General features: G+C 42.5%; 1 protein-coding gene across 1 annotated transcript in view; it reads left to right on the top strand.

The window, feature by feature from the left end:
* The window catches only part of DOCK8 (dedicator of cytokinesis 8), a 765653-nt gene that overhangs the window by 320396 nt on the left and 432399 nt on the right, over positions 1 to 12858 (top strand). The window lies entirely within an intron of this gene.

Genomic DNA, 12858 nt, shown 5'->3' with positions numbered 1-12858 from the left:
CCATCTGTGCTGGTGCCAGAGAAAAAAACATAAATTATCTACTCATTTAAGAAGCTTTATAAGCATTACAATCGAGTAGTATTGGTAGTAATGCATCCCGCGACTCGCGCGATATGCATTAGAACCACACCATTGTATACCTTCGAATGTGGCTCACGCATGGAGTGGTCGCTGGTTGGGGTTCGAATGGCATAATGTCAGTTGCCTTTCAGTCACCGGACCAGGAGGACGCTCCATGCTGTGGATGGAGTAAAAGTAGCAATGAGCTCTGCATCTTTGGTGAAACTGGTGTTCTTCCACTTATTTCTTCTGGTGACGAAGATGGGATGAGAACCCAACAAACCATGCATGCATTACCTGCCATCTCTACGAAGCAAATCGGTGATTACAGATCCTGGCCCGACGGAAGCAGACAGCCATCATCAGTTGATCAAACAACTCTTACAGGTCTGCGTGCTCTCTACTGTTGGGCAGAGCACAACAGGGGGTATGTGTCTTTTCTTGATATTTCGGCGGAACTAGACCCACGTGCTCGCTCTTCAACTCAGCGTTCCAGAGCTCAGACTCAAACCCCCTCAACCCCCCCCCAGACCAATGCGCCGACGTCAACACGCGATGCACCAGTCCTCTTAGATCGGCATTACCTCAACGCGTACGACCTGGCCGGCATTGACGGCCGGCGTGTTGCTTGCCCGCATTTTGGCAACATGCACGCCTTAATTCTTTGAGGGCTATTTTTAGACACAGCACATAACCTCCTACAAGGAATAAACTTTAAAATAAAAATAAGATTTTACAAATTCTGACTTTACAGATTGCACAACCACCTCCAGTCTTGAGCAAACCAGGTAGACCAGCAATTATTTGGTCAGAGTGGTATAGACTATTCGAAAATCATCTGGTGGCCATCGATGCTGTCGGTTACAATTCTGCACGAAAATTCACCTTGCTATTCGGGAGCTTGGGCCAAACAGCACAAATAATTTTCGACAGCATTGCACCCATTCTTTCCCCACAGTCTCGTTCTGGTGATAGCCAATGGAATGTCTATCTGGAGGCAGTCGTACGTCTTAAGAAACAGTTTTCTGACGAACCGAATATTATGCTGGAACGTCATAATTTCTACAAAAGGAAACAAATGGAGGATGAGATTATTTTGGCAGTGAGGGTTTTAACAACCACATGCGGCTTTGGTCCTTTAGCATATGCTTATATTACGGACCTGTTGTGCAAACTGCATGTCACGCAAAATCAAAGAAAGAATCCTTGGTTGCAAGAATCCTCCGCTAACTGAAGTGATTGACTTGCGTTGAGTATTGAATGTTCTGCAATATCTAGCAAGACCATGCATGGCGACACCAAACCAGGAGTTAATGTGGTGTCTTCTCCTGACCTAGATCAAGAGAATTCTTTATGTGCCGTTAGTGTGAAAGGTAAACCTCTGCGATTACCTGAGAGGAGACAGTCAACTTTCTGCTACAGATGTGATTCAAAGAACCACATTGGTAATTTTGAAGGTTGCCCGACTATCAACAAAAGTTGTATCCTGTGTAAGAAAATAGGTCATTTTCAGGGCGTATGTAGAACCATAAAAAAACCTGTAAATGTTGGCTGCATTGAAACCGATATGGAGGCATGTACAAATTCACTCAGCAATGTCATTTTAACCCTAGATTGTGTGGGAGATTCGGGACCTATAAAGGGCCCTTTGTGTTTGGCTTTGATAGATAACATTTCACTCCAAGTAATGGCCGACTCCGGCTCTCCAATTACTATTTTAAGGGACACCACATTCAATGATTTTTGGAAAAACAAAGTTAAGTTGTTACAACCTGACGTTAACCCTAACGCTTTCGGAGAGAAGGACATCAACATGATTGGGAATTTCTTCGGAGTGGTGCAATGTTTAGGAAGAGAAAATGAAACCAAGGTTTATGTGTCCGAAAAAGGGAAGAACATTTTCGGGTGGAGAGATTTAACATGCATGGGTCTGTATTTAGTCCCGGGGGATGAAAATCCAGTCAAAGTGGGAGAATTCCCTATGTGCCAAGTGGAATGTGTTGAGCCAGAAGTTACTGGTTGTATATTGAAAGACGTATTTTCCGAATTCAAACCTGTATTTAGCTAGCAGTTTGGTCTAGTTAAAGGAATGGAACACCACATAAGATTAGTACCTGATGCTCAGCCTGTGTCACATAAGGTACGTTCTGTTCCTATGAGTGTCAGGCAGGAACTGAAACGTACTTTACAAGATTTATGTGCACAGGGCATCATTAAAACCACATATTCTTCTCAGTGGGTGGCTCCCATTGTGGTAGCATGCAAGAAGACAGAGAGATCAGACTTTTCTCATACTTGTGCGCTCTTAATAAAAACATACTTGTGGATTGCCACCCACTAACCAGAATCCATGAATTGCTGGCAAACCTAGGAGGCTCAAAGTGGTTCTCTTTGATCGATCTAAGATCAGCTTACCACCAAGTGGCTTTGTCGGCCGAGTCGCAAGACCTGACCACATTTGTGACTCATTTCGGGGCATACAAATTTTTGGGCCTACCTTTTCGGCCTCGCATCGGCTGGTAGCGTGTTCCAAAAACTTACAGACACGTTATTTCAAGATATTAAAGGAGTACACGTGTACTTGGATGATATCCTGATCTATACTAAAACGTTTGAGGAACATAACACCATTTTAAGACATGTATTATCTATCCTGAGATCCAGAGAAATTACAGTAAGGGCAGAAAAGTGTAAATTTGCCGTACAAGAGATGAAGTGCTTAGGCCACACAGTGTCATGTCATGGAATTAAACCTAATGTTCTGTGCTGAGGGCTATTGTGGAGGCAAAAGCACCCACGGACAAAGATGCATTATGTTCATTTATCAGTCTGGCCAAATATTATGCCAGATTCGTACCTTGTTACGCACAAACAGTAGAACCTTTACGGGTATTACTCAGGAAAGGTCAAAGTTTTATAGGGTCAGAGGAGTTAGAAGTAGCATTCGGAAAAGTAAAGAAATTGATCGTATCCACTCAAGCATTGCATGCATACAGAGATGATTGTGTTTCCCTAATAACTGTGGATGCCAGTGTTTATGGGCTTGGTGCAGTACTGAGTCAGAGAGTGGATGGGCAGGAACACACCACTGCCTTCACATCCAGATCACTTAAACAATTTGAACAGCAATACAGCACAATTGAACGTGAAGCTTTAGCATGCATGTGGGCCTTTCACAAGTTAAAAATGTATGTTTGGGAACTAAATCTTGAGTTGTACACAGATCATACACCTTTGGTATATATCATCAATAAGATCAACAACAACAACTTGTCGGCCAGACTCATGAGGCTGGTTTAGAAGCTCCAAGAATATAATTTTACCGTTAAACATATCCAGGGGGGGAGAAACTTCCCCGCTGACTGTTTATCCACGATGCTGATGGACAAGGATGACAAGGAAGAATCATTGGTTGAGGACATCGAGTGTGTTGCCATTGTGGACGCTGTCCACGAGTATGATTCTGTGTTGTCTGAGGATGGATGGAAGATGGCCTGTAAGGGTGATCTGGTTTTACGTAAGGTGATGGATTACACGACCCACAGCTGGCCTGACCCAAGATGTTTGACTGGTGATTTGACAATTTCTGCCCAGGTGTCTGATGAACTGTCTGTTGAAAATGGCATGGTACGTTGGGGGACAGATTTGTACCACCCACTGATTAACGCTCCGTTATCATTAACAAGGCACACCTTCACCTTGGGCATCTCGGATCTACCAAAACTGCAATGAAAATAAAACAGCGTTACTGGTGGCCCTCGTTGGATAATCAGTTTTAAAATGTGATTGAAAATTACCCCGAATGTCTTCTTTCCGATAAACTTTGGCGGACATTAAACAAACCCTTACACCCTACAGAGTTCCCTAATGCACCATGGGAATAAGTAGGTCTAGATTTTTCTGGACCGTACTCTGGACTCAACTACAAAATGAAATACGTCATTTAAGCAGTTGATTATTTTTCAAAATGGATGTATTACAAGTTTGTAGACTCACCAAATACTGAAACTACCATTACATTTTTAAATAAGGTATTTTTGCTGGAAGGGGCCCGAAAGTTATTGTTACGGACAATGGTACACATTTTGTTTCAGAGAAAATGTGCAAATTTATGAGTAAGTCTGATATAAAACACCTAATGGTCGCGTTGTACTCTAATGGCCTGGTGGAAAGAGGGAACACCGTTGTGAAAGAAGAGATCCAGACAGCATTAGCATTGGGCTTGGATGTGGGGGAGTTCATTGAACAACAAGTATGGAATTATAATACGTCCCCTCACTGCACGACTGGTGTATCTTCTTTTACCTTGTTGAGGGCCAGGGAGGCAGGGAGGATTGAGATGCACGGTGGCGGCAAAATCAACTTCAATGAAATGTCTGACAGGGTGTCCGCTAAACATACACTCATGAAGGAAAATGTTGACAAAAAATGTCATCTGAGTTGTGAGGATGTCTCAGCCAGAGATTGGGTTCTCATTAAGAGGCCAGTAAACGAAAAGATGGGAGAGTAAAAATGTTTCATGCCGAAACAGGTGACTAAGGTCAGCAAGGGAGCTGAGTTTGTGAGGAATAAGGGTTGGTGGAGCAAAAGACAATTGGTAAAAGTATCCCCTGAGTAAGCTGTGATCATGCATCGTAGTAGAAAAAGTAGTGAAGATGATCTCGATTTGGGACATTGGTTACAATCGGAGGGTTCCCCTGTCCATTCCACCCTTCCACAAGATGTTGACTCGGCCCAAGTCAACACTAGTACGTACCAAGGTAGTTCATCCAGGGGCTGTGTCATTAGGGCATCAAAAAGGTTTGAGGATTTCATTAGATATTAAGATTGTAATGTTCCAAGTTTGTTTTGTTCAGAAAATGTCTTTTTCAGTTAATACCTTACCATTGTGATATGACGTTTCCTTGTTTCTTTTCGCAAAGGGGGAAGGTGTTGTAGTATTGGTAATAGTGCATCCCGCGGCTCGCGCGAGATGCTTTAGAACCACATCATTGTATACCTTTAAATGTAACTCGCGCATTGAGTGGTCACTGGTTGGGGTTCGAATGGCATCATGACAGTTGCCGTTCGATCACCGGACCAGGAGGACGCTCCATGCTGTGGGTGGATAAAAGTACAATAAACTCTGCATCTTTGGTGAAACCGGTGTTCTGCATCTTATTTCAAATGTCAAGTTTATGCCCCAGAAAGTTCAGCCTTAGGCAGCTAAATGAATAACCTAAAAGATCACAGCTGCATGCAGGGCTGGGATTTCTTTGAGGTAGCACACCACATCTGCCCAATCAAAACATGTACTCCTGACTCCCAACATGTTGGTGAAGTCAAAGTACCTCTCTAGTGATGTCCACATAATTGTCTGGCGATAGCTGTGCTATCAAGCCAGATCACGAAAAAGGAGCATGTAAGACAGGGTGTGGTAAAAATTGGGAGGTGTGGCAACTAAAATCCTGTACTGCTCATAATGTGCCACCTCCCGGGTATTTTAGCATCTCGCTCTGAGCTTTCTTTTATTGTATCCAGATAAATAATATAACAACTGATATATGCCTAAAACAAGAAAGAACTATTGGTTTTGCCAATGGTTGTTAACTATTTAAAATAAATGCATATCAACGATTTTGTGATAAATAATTGATATTGAAAATGTTTCAATTCTGAAAATATGAGACTGTGAATTAAACCTCAATAAGGTTTGTGTAAGGGGTCCTGATTTTCAGATTGTCTCAATCACGTGCTTTCTTACATTGACAAAATTTCCTCTGTAATCTATGTTAGGCCTTTACACCCTTTACCTCTACACAACTCTCTGAAATCATCCACTTGCATATTTCACACCTCATCTCTTTCCTCTTCAGAACCCTATTTTTACTCTCTGCTTGTAATTCCTTTCATCCCCGTCACCCCCCCCCGCCCCCCACAGACAACATACCTGCTCACCTGAAAGCAGAGAATTTCTGTTGTGCCTTTTCAATATTTTAACAGCTGTGTTCCTCCTTCACACACATAGACATAGAACCGCAACAGCACACATGACCGTTGCTTTATGATCTCTGCAAAGAGACCAAGGATTGGATTCTGATCACCTTTTTGACCCTACTTATAGGCACTGTGAGAAGCTCATAACGCCTACTGCTTCAGCCCCAGAGCTCTCTATCGTCGCCCTTTAGAAAAACCCGGAAGTGACTCAGTTCAAAGAATGCACCTTGCAAGAGTAATATACTACATGAAAAAAACCACTACATCAACACAATATCCTGGAAAAAGCAAAAGCTCTTAGGGAATGTAAGATTAAGTAAATGTGAAATAGAAACAGGAACTAAATTCCAGTCATTGTTCAGAAATCGATCAGTGTTTTTGCCTGTAAAGTAAGGACATAAATGTAGGGCCCGAAAGGGACCCATTTCAAATTCATTTGTAATTACTGCTGGTTCTGAGATCCACAGGGACCCGGCCCACTGAAAGCCCTGACACCACAGTTTTCAAGCTGGGACTGGAGTAAATTGGACAATTTAACAAAGATATATTTCAGAACGTTTGCATACATTTGTTAAACTCCACAGCCTCTGCCTCTGCTTGTTATTTACTCCATGCAAAAGGATTAGGAGGAATGGCAGTATTAGTGTTGAGATCGTAAAGCGGTGGGGGATGGGCCATGGCAAAGAATGAACTTCAGGTTTGTTTTTACCATGAAATGTGTATTATTGCTTTGCAGTTTAAGGACTTTAACCACTTTCTCTGTGTCTCTGCCAAAATCATCATGGGATCATGCACGAATGGTCAATCATAGCCTAGTGTTGCACTGTGCTGTGATCAGCCTCACCTTTTAGGATGCTACTTTTCATTAAAAGTCCCAAACTTTCACCTCATTAATATCAAAAGAGTGCTAATCGGCTTGTAACTAATTGCAGAAGATAATGAAGTCTGAGAGGGAGACCTGCATGAGACAGCAGAGCTCCCTTCCAGGGTTAGCAGTCATGAGGTGCCTACATTGCTACCCTTGTCCCAAAAAGGATGAGAGGTCACAATGCTGCAAACAGTGGCCCGCTGTGAATTTCCCATATTGTGGTGCATGTAGTGGTCTGTGAGGCCACTCTCCGCTCTTTCCGATGTCCCCAGCCTGAACAAGTACAGTATAATGGTTTCCTCGATGAACTTTTATACATAGAGTAGAGTCTGGATTCAATTTCCTGCTGCTGCCAGCCAAACCATTGCAAAACTTTAAACGACACAACATTTAATGAGCAGGTCCTCACATGACGTGTGATTGAAAAGAAATGCGACTCCATCACAGTTCATTTGGTGTATTGAATTCTATTGTATTGTATGCACATTTATATAGGGCATGGCTACCCAGAGGCATCCCAGCGCTTGCAGTAAATAGCGGGATAGTGTCACTCAGTTTGGGAAGAGGAAAGTTTTCAGAGCTCTTCGAAAGGATAGGTGGTTGGGTTCTAATCGTAAAGAGAGAGGAAGAGAATTCCAGTGTCTGGAAGCATTGGCCGAAAAAGAGCGGCCTCCGCTTCTGGCCTTGCGGATCCTAGGAATAATGACCAGGTTCTTATTTTCAGAGCGAAGGGATCTTTTGGGCTCGTAGGGCTGAATAATGTCTTGAAGAATGGGGGTCCAGGATTAAACAGAGACTTATGGACAATGCATAAACTTTTAAACTTCACTCTCTCATCAACTGGCAGCCAGTGAAGAAAATTAAGGGCTACTCTGGCTGACTGGTGTTTAGGAATACCCAGTAAAAGTCGAGCCGCCCAGTTTTGGGTGGTTTGAAGTTTAGAAAAGGTGGCAGCAGGCGCACCTAGATAAAGGGCATTAGCGTAATCCAGCCTGGAGAGCACCAGGGCCTAGACTAATAATTTTCTGGCCTGAAAAGGGAGAAGAGGAAGAATCTTCCGAATCATTTTCAGGATCCCATAGCAAGAGGCTCCTGTCTTCCGGGCTTGAGTTTTAAACGTTAATTCACGATCCATCCAAATGCCCAGACTCTTTAACTGGTTTTTGGGCGTGGGTGGAGGGCCCATGGAAGTAGGCCATCTTTCCATCATATCATGAGGAGATTGATTGCCCAGGATCATCATTTCAGTCTTTTCCCCATTTAGTTTTAAAAAGGAGTCGCTCATCCACCTTGAGACCTCCTCCGAGCCGAGGTGAAGACAGAAAGGGGAACCTTCCACTTTGTTGAGCCCAATCACCAATTGCGTATCGTCTGCATAAATGACTATGTGGACTCCAAAGGGTAGAACAACCTCGGCTAGGGTACAGGTGTAGACATTAAACAAGGTGGGACTTATGGATGATCCCTGTGGTACTCCACAACGAAGGGGTGTTCGTTTGGAGATGGCTTGGTTGTCAAATACCTGAAAGGATCTATTATCCAAAAAGGATTTTAGCCAATCCAGGGCCTGTGAATCAGAATTTGGTGGTTTACGGTATCAAAAGCCGCGCTGAGGTCAAGGAGCAGGACCACCGCGGTACCGCCAGCATCTACTATTTTTCTAGATTCTTCCACTACTGAGAGTAGGGCTGTCTCTGTTCCCTGTGTGGTCGGAAGCCGGTCTGAGTCAAATGGAGAAGGTTGTTAGTCTCCAGATGAGATGACAAAACTTGATTAATGTATTTCTCAGTGATTTTACTGATTCCCGGAAGCAGCGAGATGGGTCGATAATTTCCCAACTCTGAAGGATCAAGGCTAGGTTTTTTTAATAAAGCCTTTACCATTGCTTCCTTCCACAAGGGGGGAACAATCCCCGAGGAATTAATAAGATCTAAAATCACCGGAAGGACCACATCTGCTACCATCTTAAGTTTCCCAAGAGGGGCAGGTTTTCTGGGTGAACCACTCTTCACTTTAAAGAAAAGGCTTTTTAGGACAGGCATTTCCATTGCCGGGATTTTATCCAGGGAGACTAAAGTGCCTGGGGCTGGAGTGGCAAGGAGGTCCATTTCCACGCAAGGGAATAAGGAGTAAATAATTTCAATTTTATTAGAGAAAAACTCCGCTAGCTTGTCGCATTGAGCTCCTGAAGGATCCAGTGCGACCGGAGGGGGGGGACTTTTGAGAGAGTTTTAACTATGTTGAAAATCTCATGAGGGGAGCTGGAGGCCGCTAAGATTTTGTTTCCATAATAATCTGCCTGTGCAGTTTTCATTTCAGCTTTATAGTGGTGGATGCTTTCTCTATATAATTTTTTCTTATCGGGAGAAAAACTTCTTCTCCAAGCTCTCTCAAGTTTTTTACAATTTTGTTTCAAACCCCGAAGGGAAGTGGAATACCATGGTTTGTGAGTGGTGGGCTTTTTATTTCTAATATTTTTTTCTGGGACCAGAGATTCTAGGGAATTCTGCACCCAATGATTAAAGTTATTAGCGATAACCACATCCACTGTGTGTATGCACAGTTTTGGTAGATGATACATTTTTTTCTGCTATGTTTGAGTTGTCTTTTATGGCGGCTTGGAGCACGGGTTTCCCATGTGCACAACGCTAATGTGCTCTCGGGACCCCTTCTTGAGTGACAGTCATATCAACGGGGTCGCGTGACTGGCTCCGAGCAGCTGAGCCGAGACTGGAGGATTTCCACACCTGTGAGAGGCCCAGGGAGGTTGCAGTAAGCCTCTCGGTGCAGGGGGGATGCTGCAGTGTGTCACATGCGCCTGAGAGTCACCAATAGCAACTATACTCAGAGGCAGGTACCACTGCGCTAGACCCCAGAACTAAACGTCAGAACTGGCCTGGGATACGCTCAACAGCACGAATGGGACTTACGGTTTATAGAATTATTTACCTGTAGTTTTACTAATATAATGCGACGTACAATTTATAGAAACTTGAACATAACGCCAGACGGAGCTATGAGAGGTGTATTATTGTTAGAAGTGTAGGGGAAATAAAAAGGCGACCTTGACCATCACATGGAGTTGTGAGGAGTGGGAGCTGCATATGTTTTGCTTCATTAAAATCTCACACAATTGCGGTTTTTACCTGAGAGCGGAAGACACCTGGTAAAAGCGAGTTCTTTTCTGAACACATTTTTCATCTGTGAAAAGTAGGTGCACAATGTGTGTGGAAAATAGACTGGAAAAGCGATTATGAACCCGGTAATCCAGGAACCTGCCTCTGACAAATACTGACAGTTTGCACTTTGTGAAATATGCCATCCACATCTGGCAGACACTAACCGTCCAATGCTTTGTGACCACAAAAGCAGTCACAATGCATGTGTGCATACCCCTACAAATTGCAACGGGAAGGAGCATCCCTTGGCCACTTCCTTTCCCTTGCAAATTTCCAATGAACATCAATGTGTGCATTACATTTATGATAACATTTAAAAATTGCAAAGCTTTTCTATGAATTGTGAATTTGGAATATACATTTGCAAAGTCAGTTCCACTGACTTTGCAAGTGCAAAGTGTTTGGTGTATTAGGTCCCACCAACATAAAGTCAGAAGTCAGTCAAACTTCTGGCAATATGCCCTTCAGGTTTATGTTCTATTGCAGAAACTGCTGCTTCTAGCTTTGCAAATTTATCATGAAGATGCTCCTGAGACTATTATTGTCGGTTACTCTTCAAGCAACTCATATTTCTTTGGTGGATATTGCTCCTTTCTTCACTATGGAGACGCCATCAAGTAAGTCATGTGGTGTGAAGGAATCATCCACATTAGCTTTTGATTTTTACTTTGTATTCACTCGAACTAATGGTCAATGCTGTATAGGATCAGGCAAATACTTGAATCAGGTTTTATCATCTTATGTCTCTTTTCTAACAAAAAAGAAAGAATTACCTGCTCCTCCTCCGCAGCATCGGTAGCCAGTGGTTTTAGCCAATGGTTGCCGGTGCAGTCCATCCTCACTCATTTATGGGGACCAGCATTTATTTTTTAACATCAGACTTTGTTGCAAGGCAAGAGAAAGAAATACCACAAGAGGCAAAAAGGAGGGGGAAGAGAAAGATGGAAAAATAGTGACAAAGAAAACATGAATGGAAAAGAACCAGAAACAAGGAGATGGGAGGGTCAGGGAATGAATGATGGAGGATAAAAGAGGCATGCAGTGCAGTCAAGACAATTCAGCCTTGGTGTTTAGCACTCCCTGCTTTCGATAGTCTTAGCCACAGATTTCTAAGCAAAACGGGCACTTATTCCTTAGCAAATTAAGCACTGGCTGTAGCTTTTTGGGAACATAGGAACACCACTGGGATCCACAGTGAACTAGCTCACTGAGACCTGCCACAACTCCATTCACAATTTTTATCACTTGCTCTGGTGCACGTATTTATTGAGACTTGGAAAACATTGGGGCCTGTAATTTGTAGGGCACAGGAACAGTTGCATCTATCTACCTGGTGCTCCCCATGCGATTCTCATTGAGAAAAAGCTGGGGTGATAGTGTAACCAAAGCCTTTGACCATACAGTGGCTCATGTCTCCTGTCGTGGAAGCCATGCAGTACCACAACCAACAAATCATACATTTCTTTTGAAAAAGAGAATGTGACATTTATTTTACCACATTTCCTGAGTCAGCATCCATTCTCTACCCATCCTTGGCTATCAGAGATCGGAATATAATTTGGCTTATTATTAATTCCTAAAGCATAGTTCATAAAATACCTCACTAACTTAATGAAAAACTGTGCTCTCATTAGCATTTTCTTGTTAGTTTTCGACACACATATGGCATCTTCAGGGCTATTAATGCAACTACTAAGATACTCATGAACCAAAAGTCTCTCATTGGCTGTCTCCTTTTACTTCTTCGATCTTCAAAATCAGACTTAAGTGAATACGTTTTGTTTCATCCAAATTGCCGCTCTGCCTTTACCAATGTGTCCTATCCCATGAAGAGAGCTGGAGAGGAATTTCTCAAGTACTTTGTCTTCTCTGTGGGTCGGTGGTCAATTTTGTTTTAGACTTGTGTTACAGTTGCTTCAGGTACATTCTGCTATATTTTTCCATCTCCCTGATTGCAACCGTTCTCTTGTATTGGTATCTTTCATAGATTCACATGCCATCCTCACTCCTTTCCTCTTCACTCCAGTTGAGGCTTATCATATCAAACCTTGCATTGGCAGAAAATATGACCATGATCTCAAAAGGGTGGGTTTCAGCCTTTCTATCTCATTCATTAGAGTGAGGACACAGAAAATGGTGTATGAGTTTCATGATATACTGTATTAAGCACTCTTATGGTAAATGTAGTAGGATTACTAGCGTGATGATAGGAGATATTTCATGGTTCGTGAATTATGGATGTTATCAATGCTCGTGAGCAATGTAGCTTGAAGCCAGCTCATGTGTTCCCTGCTGCAAATTAAACATAGGAAATATAACTGCTCCAGGGACTCGCTTTAATAACTTTCAGAGCCTGGACCCCACATCCAACAATATATCCAAATGCCACTGGATACATTCCAGTTCTACTGAAGCAGCTTCATTCGGGGATGAACAGGATCTGCCTGTAAATCAAATCCATCCTCAATCTAAAATCAAAACTATTTAGCACCACCATGTTAGTGACTGACCTTTGTACACTGTGGTTTTCGCTATGGGTTGAATTGCTATATTTAATCATTATATATAGGCTGTAGTAATTTTATGTTGAACCCTTTTCATATCAATTTTTTACTGAGAGAAATGAGGTACTATTAATCAAAGCTCAAAATAGAAAAACCATATAGTCTAAAAAAAGCACAATCTGGGTATTATTTAAATTGGAATTCAAAATATCTAATTATATTGCACTGTCCCTTTTATGTAAATGTATGTAAATTGATTAAAAAGGGATGA

This window comes from Lissotriton helveticus, chromosome 2_1, assembly GCF_964261635.1.
Source record: "Lissotriton helveticus chromosome 2_1, aLisHel1.1, whole genome shotgun sequence".
Lineage (NCBI taxonomy): Eukaryota > Metazoa > Chordata > Amphibia > Caudata > Salamandridae > Lissotriton > Lissotriton helveticus.
Note: the sequence above shows the minus strand (reverse complement) of the source record. Positions and strands in the feature narration are given on the sequence as shown.